At 38.1% G+C, this 14,120-nt stretch overlaps 1 pseudogene; it reads right to left on the minus strand.

Moving 5' to 3' along the window:
- Window positions 1–276: 276 nt before the first annotated feature.
- On the minus strand, window positions 277–1,111 carry LOC110302659 (heterogeneous nuclear ribonucleoprotein A1 pseudogene; annotated as a pseudogene).
- Between the last annotated feature and the right edge of the window lie 13,009 nt (window positions 1,112–14,120).

Here is a 14,120-nt window from a genome sequence, read left to right on the forward strand (position 1 = left end):
CGTGTGTGACAAAGGTCTACAGTAAAGCCTTTCGTTGGAATGCTTTACACTTTCCCCAGAACAGAAACTAAAATAACCTGTTATACAATTAGTCACAAACGCAGCCCTGGAGTTTTTGCCCACACACATGAGTATTGTCTAAAACATGTCTTCTTTGTAGCTGCTAGACCCTGCCACCACTGTGCTTGGCTGATTTCACAAATCTGTTGTAACCTGTAGCTTCCCTATCACTTCTCTGGCTCTCCTCTCCTGCTAAGCTTTGCTTCCTGGCTGTTATTAGAACCTCCTGCCACTGCCATAGCTACTGCTGCTGCTGGAACCTCCATAGCCACCTTGGTTCCGTGGTTTAGCAAAGTTCTGGCCTCCACCACCATAAGGGCCAGAGCACCTGCCTCCAAAGTTTCCTCCCTTCATTGGTCAAAAATTGGAAGACTGATTGTTGTAATTGCCAAAGTCATTGTTGCTTCCACAACCTCAAAATTGTTTTCGTCATTGCCAAATCCATGATAGGCATCCCCATTGCCACCATATCCACCACCACCACAGCTGTCACCAAAGCCACCACAACCACTGAAGTTCCCTCGTCGACCAAAATTGTCATTGCCACCAAAACTGCCTCTACGACCACCACCAAAGTTTCTAGAATCATTGCGACCTCTCTGGCTTGATGAAGCACTAACCATCTCTTGCTTCGACAGAGCCTTTCTTACTTCACAGTTGTGGCCATTCACAGTATGGTATTTCTGAATAACAATCTTATCCACAGAGTCATGGTCATCAAAGGTGACAAAAGCAAAGTCCCTCTTTTTTCTACTGCCTCTGTTAGTCATAGTTGCTATCTCTTCAATCTCGTAGGTGAGGTTTTTCAGTATCTTCTTTAATACTACCAACAAAGATCTTTTTCACAGTTAAGTGGGCACCTGGTCTCTGAGAATCTTCTCTTGACACAGCTCTCTTAGGTTCCACAACTCTTCCATCCACATTGTGTGGTCTTGCATTCATTCATGGTAGCATACACTTCCTTCATAGTGATGTATGTGACAAACCCAAAGTCCCTGGATCTATTGGTATTTGGATCTCTCATTACCACACAGTCAGTTAGTGTTCCCCATTAACAACTGTGCACAGAAGAAGTGGATTTAAATTACAGGTAAAGAACCACTGAATACCTTTCCATCTGCTGCCTCACCTAGACATTTCAGAGCCTTATATGATGGGCATTGCTTCTGACTTAATAAGTTGATTGACTTGCCTCAAGTGGCAGAACCAAAACATGTTTGAACAGCTACATGTGAATACTTTCCCTTCAGTTAGGCTGGTCTGGTTTCTAAACAATGCGAGGTGGACTGATATGTTATTATGCGTGTACACAAAAATTCCTAGTACTTATTGGGATAAGTTAAGGAACAGTCTTTTTTTTCTTTTCTTTTCTTTCTTTTTTTTTTTGTTTCCTTTTAGTTCAGCAAACATTAAAATTCAACCCACTCATGGTTCTGATCCAGAATAACTGATCAGCTGTAGCTTTGACTCAGACAGACCATAAATCATGGCACGAATGCTGAGCTTCAAATGGCAACAGTTATGCAAAAAAAGCTACTTCATAATGTGGTGGCTGGTTTTCTTTTACAATAACATTGAATATCAAATGATCACATTAACAATATATTTCCAGAAAGTCCAATCGTTTTCTTACCTATTTCCATAGTGATAGGCAACTTTGCCCAGCTTTATTTTTATAAAAAAAAAACTCTTGATGGTTCCATTGCATGACTGGATGATCATTGCAAATAGAAATAATTATTAGATTTACTTAGAAGAGTTAAGCTGTCCAGGATGGTGGCAAAGATTTATTCCACATATGGTATGCCAAAGTGTACTCTAGCCAAAGAGTTGTTTTGTTTGAGAAATGAAGTGGATTTGGACCATGAGACGGTTTTAAACAGCTTGTGTGGATACATTCATTCGAAGTACGAGCTAAGCCACTCTGTCCTTACTGTGGGTGGAAGATTTTTATGTGCACCACCTGGGACTGGCACAGGCAACCTGCTGTTTCCAAACATTGCTGTGCATAGCCTCTGTTACCTTTCAGAACAGAAATGTATTGTCTCTCAGTCCTGGTGGGTGGAAACCCAAGACTGATGCATCAGCACATAAGCAAGCACACCTCAACACTTTCTTTAGGGTGGCCAGGTTTTTCTGGGAACCTGGAGTATTCTTTGGCAGGGGCTGTATCATCCTATTCTCCGCCTTCATCTTCATTTATCAGTCTTCTATATCTTTGTCAAACTCTCCAGTTTTTTTTTTTTTTTAAAGTATGAAATTGCCAGTAGCATTGCATTAGAAGCCCACTGTGGTCCAGGATGACCTCATATTAACTGCAGACATCGGCAACAACACCATTTCTAAATTTGGTCACATCTAAATGGGGTTGGAATTCACCTCAACGTATGAATTGGTGTGTTATAATTCAATTGATATGGAACTTGGCCCATTGAATAAATCTACCAGAAAACCAGAATATAAGAGGTTCCCCTGTTTACCACTCTACCGTGTACCTTGCCTTCTAGCTTTGCCCAGTTCCTGCCAGTGCCATAGGATCTTTTTCTTTGCTGGTCTCCCTCTTTCTCCTAAGGGGTTTGACAGAAGCAAGTTCTTACACACTGTCTATTCTCTAAGACTTATTCAATCCTACACTTTTCATAAAGCCATTTTCTGAAAAACCAACAGTCCCTGTAGCCGGTGTTTTATTTGTTCCTCTTTTCTTCTACTTAACTGAAGCCCCAGGAGGTTAATGCTCAGAGTGTATGTTCAGGAAATAACTGTCTGCCCGCCTTTCCTGGTAAAACTGGCTTTGGAGTTACTGGCATGCTTGTCTTGTCTGCTGGGCTGGAAGTACCTAGAATGTTAGGATTCTATTGTTCTCATCTTTAGGCATCCTTGCAACAGTTTATTATCTGAGATCTAAACAATAACAATTAATTCAAACTCAAAGGTGTTGGAAATTCAACTTGAGATACCAAAAAAATGTGCTATAAGCCACTCAGCTAAAACAAGCAGAGAGCTAAAATGCTTCGTTCTCCTTAAATCCCTACATCATTAAGTTTACACTGACCACTGCATTGCATTACTTTATCTTTGAAACGTCGAAACATCTCTTAGAGGTATACCCTATGGATGGGACCTTGAAGGTAAGGGGTAGAAACTCCACCTACCTTTGAGCTCTGTAAAAGAGAAAGGAAAGAAACTATCCTAAATCTTAATCTCAAACATGTTCTCACAGATAAAATTTGCCTATGTAGTTGTTTCTGTTGCTGTTTAGAACAATATTTCCTACCAGAAACAAACTTTGCTTCCTATCTCCCGAAATGGTGAGCTGAGCTCACTATAGAACAATGGGAGACTGTGTTCTCCTGAAACATAATACCTTTTATTCCCCTCCCATTGGTGGATGTAGTCAATAATGATGTTGTTGCAATTTCAAAGACTGGATACTGACAGTTACGGAATATCTGCTTTAGCTCTGGATGATTTATTTTTACCATGTACAATTGTTTACTTTGTTTGCATGGCTTTTTTTTTTTTTTTGCCATGATACATATGTGAGGGTCAGAGCATAATTTTCAAAAATAGGTCCTTCCTTCTACCAAAATGGTTCTAGGGACTAACTGTAGGTCTTTGGGCTTGAGAATTGAATGTTTTTACCTGCTGAGGCATCTCACCCACCCTGCTCTGGATAGCTTACAATGTATTCAAACTGCCTCATCAGATCAGTGTTCTTTGCAGAGAAGGTCTATTATACTTAGGTAGCATTTTCTGGATCCAACTGATTTGTGGATCCAACTGAATAAAACAAAGCCACTACCAGATAAAAGAACCTGTGTCTGTCTGTGACACAACACACCCTCAGGGTCATGGCTGTTTTTAGTGAGTAGCTGTTATAGTTTGGGATGTTCAGATTTGCTCTGTGGTTCAGAAGCAGAGCCCTGGTGGCAGATACCTAGACTCAAGAACCAACCACATTCCTCCTAAGTGAGCAATATCTAGGCTCACACACCAACTCCAACTCTACTAAGTGAGCAATACCTGGGCTCAGACTTGAACCCCATACCTACTATGTGAGCAATACCTAGGCTCAGACTCCAACCCTATCCCTATTATGTGAGCAGCTGATGAAAGATACTGACAGTAGTGTTTCCTTCCTAAGAAGATTTCTGTGACAATCAAATAAGGCCATAAAGACTACACACTCCAAAGTCGCCACTCAGACCACCGGCCAGGTACTACACTGAATTCTAACTCACTACAGCTCTGCATGCCCATTTGTTGTACTGAAGTATTTATGACTTCAAACCATCTTTCTTGAGATATAATTCACATACTATATATAGACTCCACCCATTTGAAGTGTAGTGGCTTTAACATATTCACAGAGTTATAATCGTGAGTACAATCTCTTCAGAACATTTTTATTTTTGTGTATGATAAATTAATGGGTATTTTTGTATGTTGTTTGTTTTGTTTTGTTTTTAAAAGAAAGTCTTACTATATAACCCTGGCTGGCCTGGAACTCACAGAGCTCCACCTGCCTCTACCCTCTGACTACTGGGATAATAGGTGTATACCATCATACCATGCCTTGTCAAATTTATCCACCAGATTTTTATTCTTGTATTCTTCTTATGATTTAAAGTCTCCTTACTATGTCTTTTGAATAGTAGCCTAATTATTTTTTTCAAAAGTTAAATTGGCTACTTTACTCTGAAAACAGAGTGATTCCTTGTATCCAATATGCGTAATGCTTTAGGGGGATTGGGCAAGGATGAAATACTGCTCCGTACTGCCGGTTGGGTAAGAAGTGGTCATAAAAAGTAGTCATAAACAGTGATCAAGACTCGCTTTCAAGATTTAAGCTATAAAGAAGAACCCTAAATAGAAAGTGCTGAGAAGTGTGTTCTGTGGTCAAGGGGAGTATATTGATGTCCTTTTTTGTGACTGGCAAGTACAAAATCAAGTCAGCCTCTTATGGCTTGGCATTTAAGGCAATGGTTCAGTTTAGTGGTAGTTGGAACAAGAGTGTGAGCATCTGGGCAGGAAATGAAACTCCAGGCTGCAATCCTGAAGTTGAAGTGGGCATGGGTTGGACATAAGATCAAACAGCAAGGGAAGAAAACTGGAGTTATTTCACAAACTTGCTGAGGTCCGGATTAGTTCAGAACACCCACAAACACATGTCTGTCTGTACTCTACTTCTACAGACTGCAAGCACATTAGACGTTGGGTTTTTCTTAAGTCAGTAGGTTCATAGCAAACTAAATATGCATGTTATGAACAATCTCCTGAAGTTTCTCTGGACTCGTTTAGCAACAGCTGGATGAATATTTTGTACATTGGCTGCCGGCCCCACTCTAGTGAAAAAGCCACAGGGTTTCTGTTCACTCGTTGTATCTCATGTGGGTTAATAGGAAAACATTATTTCTAAAAGTCAGTATTCCAACCATTCCTATGACTCCTGGGAGCTAAAAGTGCACTGCTAAACTTTTTTTCTCCTCTGATGCTTCTCTGTTTTCTCCTTAAAATTTGATCTAGAATATTTGGTATTTTTTTCACACTCACTGGGGTAACCATTTTCCAAAGACAGAAAGAGGGAGGCTCCAAGATGGCTCTGCAGTGGAGGCAAGCCACTTACTGTACAAGCCCGAGGGCTTGAAATCAATTCCTGACGCATGCATAAGGTGAGAGAAAGAACACATGTTACAAAGTTGTCCTCTAACTCTCACACATGAGTGGTGACAGTTCTCTCCTTATCTATATTCACAACAATAAATTTTAGAAAAAAACAGAGACAGAAGGCAAGAAAGTTGGAACATGTTTGCACTGCTCTGGGAACTGTAAAACAACGTAGTCACAGTAAAATAAACAAAACAAAACAAAAAACAAAAACAAAAACAAAACCCAACAGGGGACAGTTACTTGGCTTGACAATCCCACTCCTGGGTATAAACAGGGGCAGCAGCTCCTGCTTAACCTTACACCCACATTGATAGCAGATGGAAATAGCCCAAGTGTTCATTGATGAGGACAAAACAGGGAATGAATACCAGAGTGGTATTATCCAACCTTAAAAGGCAGGAACATTCTGACAGATGCTAGAATATCGATGGACCTGGGAAGATGTGCCGAATAAAGAAGCAGGTTATAGAAAAGACAAATTCTGTATAGATCCACTCCTCCAAGTACCAATAATGCCAAACTCACTGAGGCAGAAACTACATTGATCATTACCATGATCTAGGTTTTGGGAATTTGTGCTGTTATTATTTAATAGATACAGGCAAGTAGCATTCAGGGCAGGTGAGAGTGCTTTGGAAAATGACTGGTGATGGCAGCATGAATATACTTTACATCACTCAGCTCTCACGCACTTAAAAGTTTCTAAGTGAATACAAGCCTAAATGTTTATTAAATAATACAAGAAATTGAATAACTTAAAAGTAGTATTTTGTCGTACTTGATGGAAAGAACACGAAAAAATCAGTTTTTTTCTGGTAAGATCTTATAGTATTTACTTTCTATTGCTTTGACAAAGTACCATGACCAAGACAACTCCTAAAAGAGAGTGTTAGGTTGGGCTTTCTAGAGGGTTAGGTGCATGGAAGCAGGCGTCTGGGGTGGAGCTGCTGAGAGCTGTCAGAGTGACCCACGAGTGGGAGGCAGATCTTGAGAACTCAAAATGGCAAGGAGTCAAAGTCCACCCACCCATACTGGCATACCTCCTCCAGGAAGGCCACTTCTCCTAATCCTCCCCAAACAGCCTTCAACTGAGGATTCCAATGCCCTATATGGAAGACACATCATTCAAACCACCACAGAGCTATTCTGTTAGGCCAGCCAAATAACAAGATCAATTAGCTTTCTAGCAATTTACAAAATGGCAAATGAAAGAAACATTTATATATGTATATATATATATATATATATATATACATATATATATAAATTAGAAGACTAAGAAATACCTTGAAAAATAAAAAGAAGTTGTCTGCACATATTATGAAGTTAGAATTTTTCCTGAACTTCAAACTTTTTGATCCTACTAAGTATAGGAGATTAAAGCCAAGAAGCCATTTCCTATGTGAGATGCATATTCAATTAGTGACTTTTCAGTAAACTCTCATCACATGCTGTGTATTTGTTTGAGCCCTTCATATATGTTAGCATGTAAGTCCTGAACAAGGCCTCCAGGAAATCATTTCTAGTATGCTCATTTTGTCTATGGGAAATCAAGTTTGCCCTGTTGTTAAGCATCAGAGTCAGAATTCAGACCAGGAAGTTTGAATCTAAGCTCTAGTCTTTTGATTATTCCTATAGTATTTTAAGCCACCAAGAATTCAAACATAGACAACTAACTGAAACCAGGCTTTATTTTATATATGGCATAGCTGAATTCTAGATAGATTAAGTAGCATAAATAAAACTACAGAGCATCAGGGGAAATTCTGGACTTTAGAATTTTTTTTTTTTATTCTTTGACAATTCCATACACGTTATAATATATTCTGGTTATCACCCAGCACCACATCCATCAAACTTCTGGGCCTTTAAAAAGAAGCTCCATTAGGCAAAGCCTCTTTACAGACCACACAAGTCTCAAAATCAAAGTTTAAATGTCTTAAAGAAGCCAGTCATAGTGCATACAGCTGGCAGATGTCAACCTGCCCCAGCATAGATCTTTTTACAAGCCAGCCAGATGATGATAAGCAAGCCCACAGAAAAGTGCATGAGCATTTGAGAAAAACAGCTGGGTGTGCCGGAGCATGCCTTTAATCCCACTTCTCGGGAGATAGAGGCAGGCAGATCTCTGTGAGTTCCAGGCCAGCTTGTTTAACAAAGGAACTTCCAGTCCAGTCAGGGCTTCACAGTGAGATTCCATTTCAGAGAGAGAGAGAGAGAGAGAGAGAGAGAGAGAGAGAGAGACAGAGACAGAGACAGAGACAGAGACAGAGACAGAGACAGAGAGAGACAGAGACAGAGAGAGACAGAGACAGAGAGACAGAGAGAGACAGAGAGACAGAGACAGAGGAGAGAGACAGAGACAGAGAGGCAGAGACAGAGAGGCAGAGACATAGAGATAAAGACAAGAGAGGCAGAAAGAGACGGAGACAAGGAGATGCTTAAAGTTACTATTTATTTAAAAAGTTCACATTTGAATGAGAACCCATCAATTGATAAAATACAGTGTTGACTAAGATAGAGAAGGAGGACTTTAGGCTGTAGCTGAGTGCTCACATGTGTGAGGCCTTAGATTTGGTAAAGCGAAATAAAATGAAAAATAATGATACTAAATATTTTTAAAATAAGAAGCTCTCTATTTTTTTTTTGAAAGAAAAGACATAGAAATACACATGGCACAGTTTCTCTAGAGAGACACTTGGCTCTGCAGAATTTCAAGAATAGCTAGGAACTCTTCCAATGACTTCTTTGTGGAGATCATTGCCCAAATACCCCAAATAACATACACATAAATGGTTGTGGGTTTACTTCCAATGATTTTTAATGAAATAAACTGTGGCTAAATGGGAAGGTATGGCTTTTCACAAATCTTTCAAGCAAGATGCAGGGTGCCAGTAAACCAACATTCGTCAGAACATTTCTTGCAGGTAGTAATGTGTGAATCTGGTATTGACAATGCCTGTTTTGTTTTGTTTTTAAAATTAGGAGCATATCTACTTTCTAGAAATCTCCTTTTCTATGGATGCAAACTAGGAATAAGAATAATTTGCCCATTATTAGCTACCTACTGCTAGTGATGTGGAGGGTATGAAGTGTGTGTGTGTTAGAAGGGCTCTGCCTTAGGTATGCTTTATCTCAGCTTCAAATTTTCCAGTGAACTCTGTATTTCTATGTTGAAAACATGGTGTTTCACAAGATCTCCTCCCTTATCAGTCCATTAACTTCACCATGTGATGTTTGCCTTTTGCCAGAGCACAGATTGTCTTCAGGGGTCAATGCTTTCCAACTATAGTTACATATATGATTCGTGAGTAGAAATGGTCTATAATTAGTAACTATTAGGTATTAACAAAAAATATAAAATACATGAAAAGAGCAATAGATGTCAGGTTCCAAAAAAGAAAAAAAGAAAAAAGGAAAAAAGGAAAGGAAAGGAAAAAGAAACATCTAACTGAAATCATTTAAAAAGTTGAAAGATCTAAATTCTTTGTCTAAAGTATAAATATAGCCTTAAACACTCGGGGGTAGACTAGTTTTGTAGTACTAATGCTATTTTTAATTCTATTGCTACTTTTAATAAATTGGGAGGATAGCATATCAAAGAAAACTCCTTTCCTCCCCTCCCCTCTCCTCCCCTCCCCTCTCCTCCCCCCTTTTCCTACTCTCTTATCCTCTTCTCTCCTTCCCCTCCTCTTCCTCCCTTTCCCTCCCCACCCCGTCTCTTTTTCTCCTCTCTCCTCCTTGACTCTCCTCTTTTCTTAAAGTAGCCAGTGTCTGACAGCAATTCGGTAGTGTGAGGTCTTCCAGGAGTTGCCCCATCTTTAGTGTGTTTGTCTCCAATGTTTGGAGGGTAAGCTTTTCTCATGCTAATAAAAACAGCATCAGTCTTGAATCATTATGTGAAAGCTATGAGTTCCATACAACAAGTGTCAAATGATAAGTTTATGTCTATTTGTTTACTAATTTCTCCAAAATTAAGCTTAAAATACCTCCAGTGTGTTACTAAACATGACTCATCATTCTGAACTGAGCACACTACATAAAATGATTTACCTACTTTCTGTTTTGAATTTATATTACATAAAACCATTTTTAAGTATACTTGTTTTAAAATAAGCATTTATTTGTTAAAAAATCAAAAGCTCAAAAGTTTTGATAAATGTAAAATATTGAAGAATATAGATAAGATACTTCTAGGGAAAGGAGAAATCAAATACAAAATGACTGGAACTGAGAAGAATAAAAAAATAAGCACTAGATACAAATCACAGTCAGAGCGTCTGCACATGGTGAAAGAGTATATCTTAATTTCTAACAAACTAAGACCCTTATATAATGTTTCAAATAACTTGCATATAATTCTGTTATCAAAACCTTTTTCTGTCCTCTTTAAGCAAATATGTGATAATTTACTTATTTTAAAAATGATACTTTCATTAACTCTTTGAAAATTTCAGTGTATTTTGATCATATTCATCTCCTTTCCCCTAGCTCCTCAAAGATACACCCCGACTCACCTCCTTAACCATCTTCTACTCTCTTTTTATTAAACCCATCAATTCTAATTTGTGTTGCCCAACTACTCTTGACCTACTAGGGAATCATCATTTAAAAAAATAGACTCTCATTCTCCCAGCAGCTATCAAATGACAACAGATCCCCAACGAGGATGGGATTTCATACTCACACCTCTCTGAGCAAATACATTTTCTATTTTCACAAAAGAAAGCAAAAATCATCACCTGCATATATTTAATGAATCATAGTAATACACTTTGAAGAAGCCCTGCTAGATTGCTAGATTAGAACAGAATGGTTCTAAACAGACAATGTACGTTGTCGTAGTCATTAAGCCCCAGAATCTCTATTTCTGTTTCATGTAAAGACCTAAGGCAAACTTCCTCTCAGTGGCTCACTACCCCAGATAAGTACCTCATCGCTGGCCCTTTGCTACCTCTTTTTCCAGGTTTTCTCATTATATTTTTGTGGTTTATTACCTTTCATAATCTCAAATAATGAGCCTAAATGTCCTTTATTTTTTCATAAGTCCATACAGTATCTTGGTTTTCTCTCAATAAATTCAAGATGTAAGAATTATACATGGTAGCACATACCTGTGATGCTAACAATCTGAACACAAAGGTAGGAGGCTTGTTAACAGGAGGACAGTCTGAACCATACAGTGACTGCTACCCCAGTCTGAGCTATATAGCAAGACTGTGTCTCACAGCAAAGCTGGAGGAACCCTCCTGCATCCTTTGTCCACAGCTCTCAGGCTTTATCAACTTATACAATGATTTAACTTATTTTATTTATATTATTTCCTATACATGCTGTTTTATTTTATAATGTCTTCAGTATATTTATCTTATTAAAATTCTGGGTCTTTTTGTATAAAGGCTTTTGCTTAAATTATAGATAACATTTCTTCTTTGATCTCTGAATACAATAACTATACTTTCTTTTAAAAAAGAAAATATATTTTCTTCCATGAGTTATCTGTCTTCTTTGGTCTGTTGCTTTCGTTAAGCATCTACTGCTGCTATCTGGCCCCTTCCTCTTCTCAGATTTCTGATCATCTTTGATTATCTGTTCACATTTATGGAAAGACTAAGGTTGATTAATTCTAGCAGCTCCTGTAAATTCCTTCTGCTGTTGAGAAAGTTGACTTTTATTAACTGACATCCTTTGAGATATGGGATTGTGTGTAAGTAGGACATTCATGTCAATGAATGAGCTTTGAGGCACAAAAGAAATCAGAGGTTCACCCAACTCTCAAAACAGATCCATCTCTAGGGGACCTCAGCCTCACTGAGTGTGAATTCCCCAGGCATTATCTTGAGGGCCTCAGACTCTCTATAGTGTGAATTCTTTTAAGAATGCCAGAAGACTAGCTGGTGTGATGGTGCACACCTTTAATCTCAGCACTTAGGAGGCAGACTCAGGCGAATTTCTGAGTTGAGGCCAGCCTGGTCTACAGAGTGAGTTCCAGAACAGCCAGGGCTATACAGAGAAACCCTGTCTCGAAAAAAAAAATGCAGAATACCACAACCACACTAAAGTGTGAGCAGCCCCCAAGATCAAGTCTTTATTTCTTTAATTATCTATTTGAAAATGTCATCTTGCCAATGATATTGCACAATGCTCTGCCTGGGGATATAGGGTCATCTGTTTTGGATAATACAACACTTCTGCCTTCTGTCCTCAATGAGCTGTAATCCAACTCACTCTAGAGAGTATGGCCTATTGTCTGTGCTAGATGTATAAGCCAATATCCCTTTATCTGTTTTCAAATATGGAAAATTATATGAGAACAAAGCAGAGAACAATAGATTGTGTTGTAACAAAGAATATCCTCAATTCTACCTTAAGAGTTTAAGGAACATTTAAAGCGACTGGACTAAAAGTGTTGATGCCCTGTGAGACAGATGTCAGCATTCCATTGTGCAAATGGAAAACAGAAGTTGAGGCCCAAGAATACAACACTAGCAAATGGGAAGGCCTAAATTTGCACACAGTGATCCCTACCACTCACACAGATGATGGGAAAGGCTTAACATACTTGGAGTACTGCACAAGCACAAATCCTGACAATGTTAACAGGCAAGACAGTCACAGATATAGGACAAACTAATCCCCTGGAAACCCAGTTAGAGATACTCACATTCAGCTAGTTGACAGAATTCTGCCCATTTCCAGGGTAAGATGCAGTTGATATAAATAGGTCCCCCTAGAACAATTCCCACTAGGAAAGCTCTCATAGGACTTTGAGTGGTAGAGAGGAAAGTAGACAAATGGTTTGTGAGCCTGTTCTGCATTTTGCCAACTATGTACTCATACAATATTTATTCTACAGGTCAGTCTTTCCCACCTGTGCAATATGGAGGATATATTTTTCACTAACTTATGGTGGGAATTAAATGAATTAGGTACAAACAAATAACTGATATTCAAATATTATCTTTTTCTGCTCTACTATCCCAAATACCTTTTACCTAAATACCTTAGAATTAAGTGAGAAAATTTGCATTCAGTTGATAAATACATAATGCTAAATAAAATCTTAACTCTATCATGGCAAAATTTTCTTTCTAGAATATAATACAAAAAAACCTTGTAAGTCTAATCTAAACCACAACATGCCTTATGTTATTTATTTTAGGGCTTTGAAAATTAGTTCTACAAAATTTCACATATACATGTAGTAAGGACAGCAACCACCTAAGATAGTTTGGATATAGTTATTTTAAGAACATGACGGTGCACTTTTCATGTAGTAAAATTCAATAAGGAAAATGTTCAAATAGAAAATCTATGCCAGCTTGCACAAGGACAGGGATAAAAGAATTCACCTGTGCTTTGATATCCCATTTGTCTACTCTTCAGAAAAAAAATATGTGCTCCCTTGTAGATCTGGAAAGTGTGAGCAAGTCTACATACAAAGAAGAATTTATACTTTTTAATTTTTAAAGTATGGGGAAGATGAACAGTTCATACCTGTCAGGTAAAATATGCACGTGCTGTCACAAGACTCAAGCATTTCTACTCTATTCTTTAGCTACCGTCTTGCACAAGAGAAATATTCTGATAGTAAGGATTATTCTGAAGGGTGGATCAAAGGGAAGAAAGAAGGCACCCTGGATGAAGTTGTAATGCTTTGAAGTAAGAATAATTTATGGAAAAAGGTGAAACTCAGGGTTTTTTCTTTATTTTCTTTGGGCATCTTAGTTTAGTTTTTGGTCTTATCTACTATCTTAGACGAAATTTATTTATTTTTAAAATTTGTATGTATTTTTATTCCTGTGTCAGTGTGTGTTCCACATGAGTGTATGTGCTCCCAGAGGCCTGAAGACCAAGGTGGATCTGTGTCATGCATGTGACTGCTGGAAAGTGAATCAGACTCCTCTGCAAGAACAGCGAGTGTTCCAAACTGCTGAATCATCTCTATAGTCCCCTAAATTTATTTCTTAATCATGGTAAAATATACTAGGAAATTGGTATATTACTTACTCATGTAGTAGATCTTTATAATGCTTGATAAATATACTAACCTTCAAGGTGAACTTGACTTTTTGTCGAACTTTGGATATATTCACAGATTGATCAGTAGAGAAAAAAACCTTGACAAACAAACTATGGTTATACAACAAGAATGTATCTCTTTCACTTCATCAAAAAAAAAAAATAGGAATAAACAAAATGTTTACCGTGGTTACTCCCAAACATTCAGAACAGGTTGAGCAGTGAGCATTTCAGTCAAACCCTACACGGTTTTCTTTTTGTCCAAGAGGAATGAATTATCATGACAATTTTTTAAAAGTTGTTTTTTTTTTAAATATTTTTATTAGGTATTTTCCTCATTTACATTTCCAATGCTATCCCAAAAGTCC

Source organism: Mus caroli, unplaced genomic scaffold, assembly GCF_978045245.1.
Source record: "Mus caroli unplaced genomic scaffold, Mus_caroli_1 scaffold_1, whole genome shotgun sequence".
Lineage (NCBI taxonomy): Eukaryota > Metazoa > Chordata > Mammalia > Rodentia > Muridae > Mus > Mus caroli.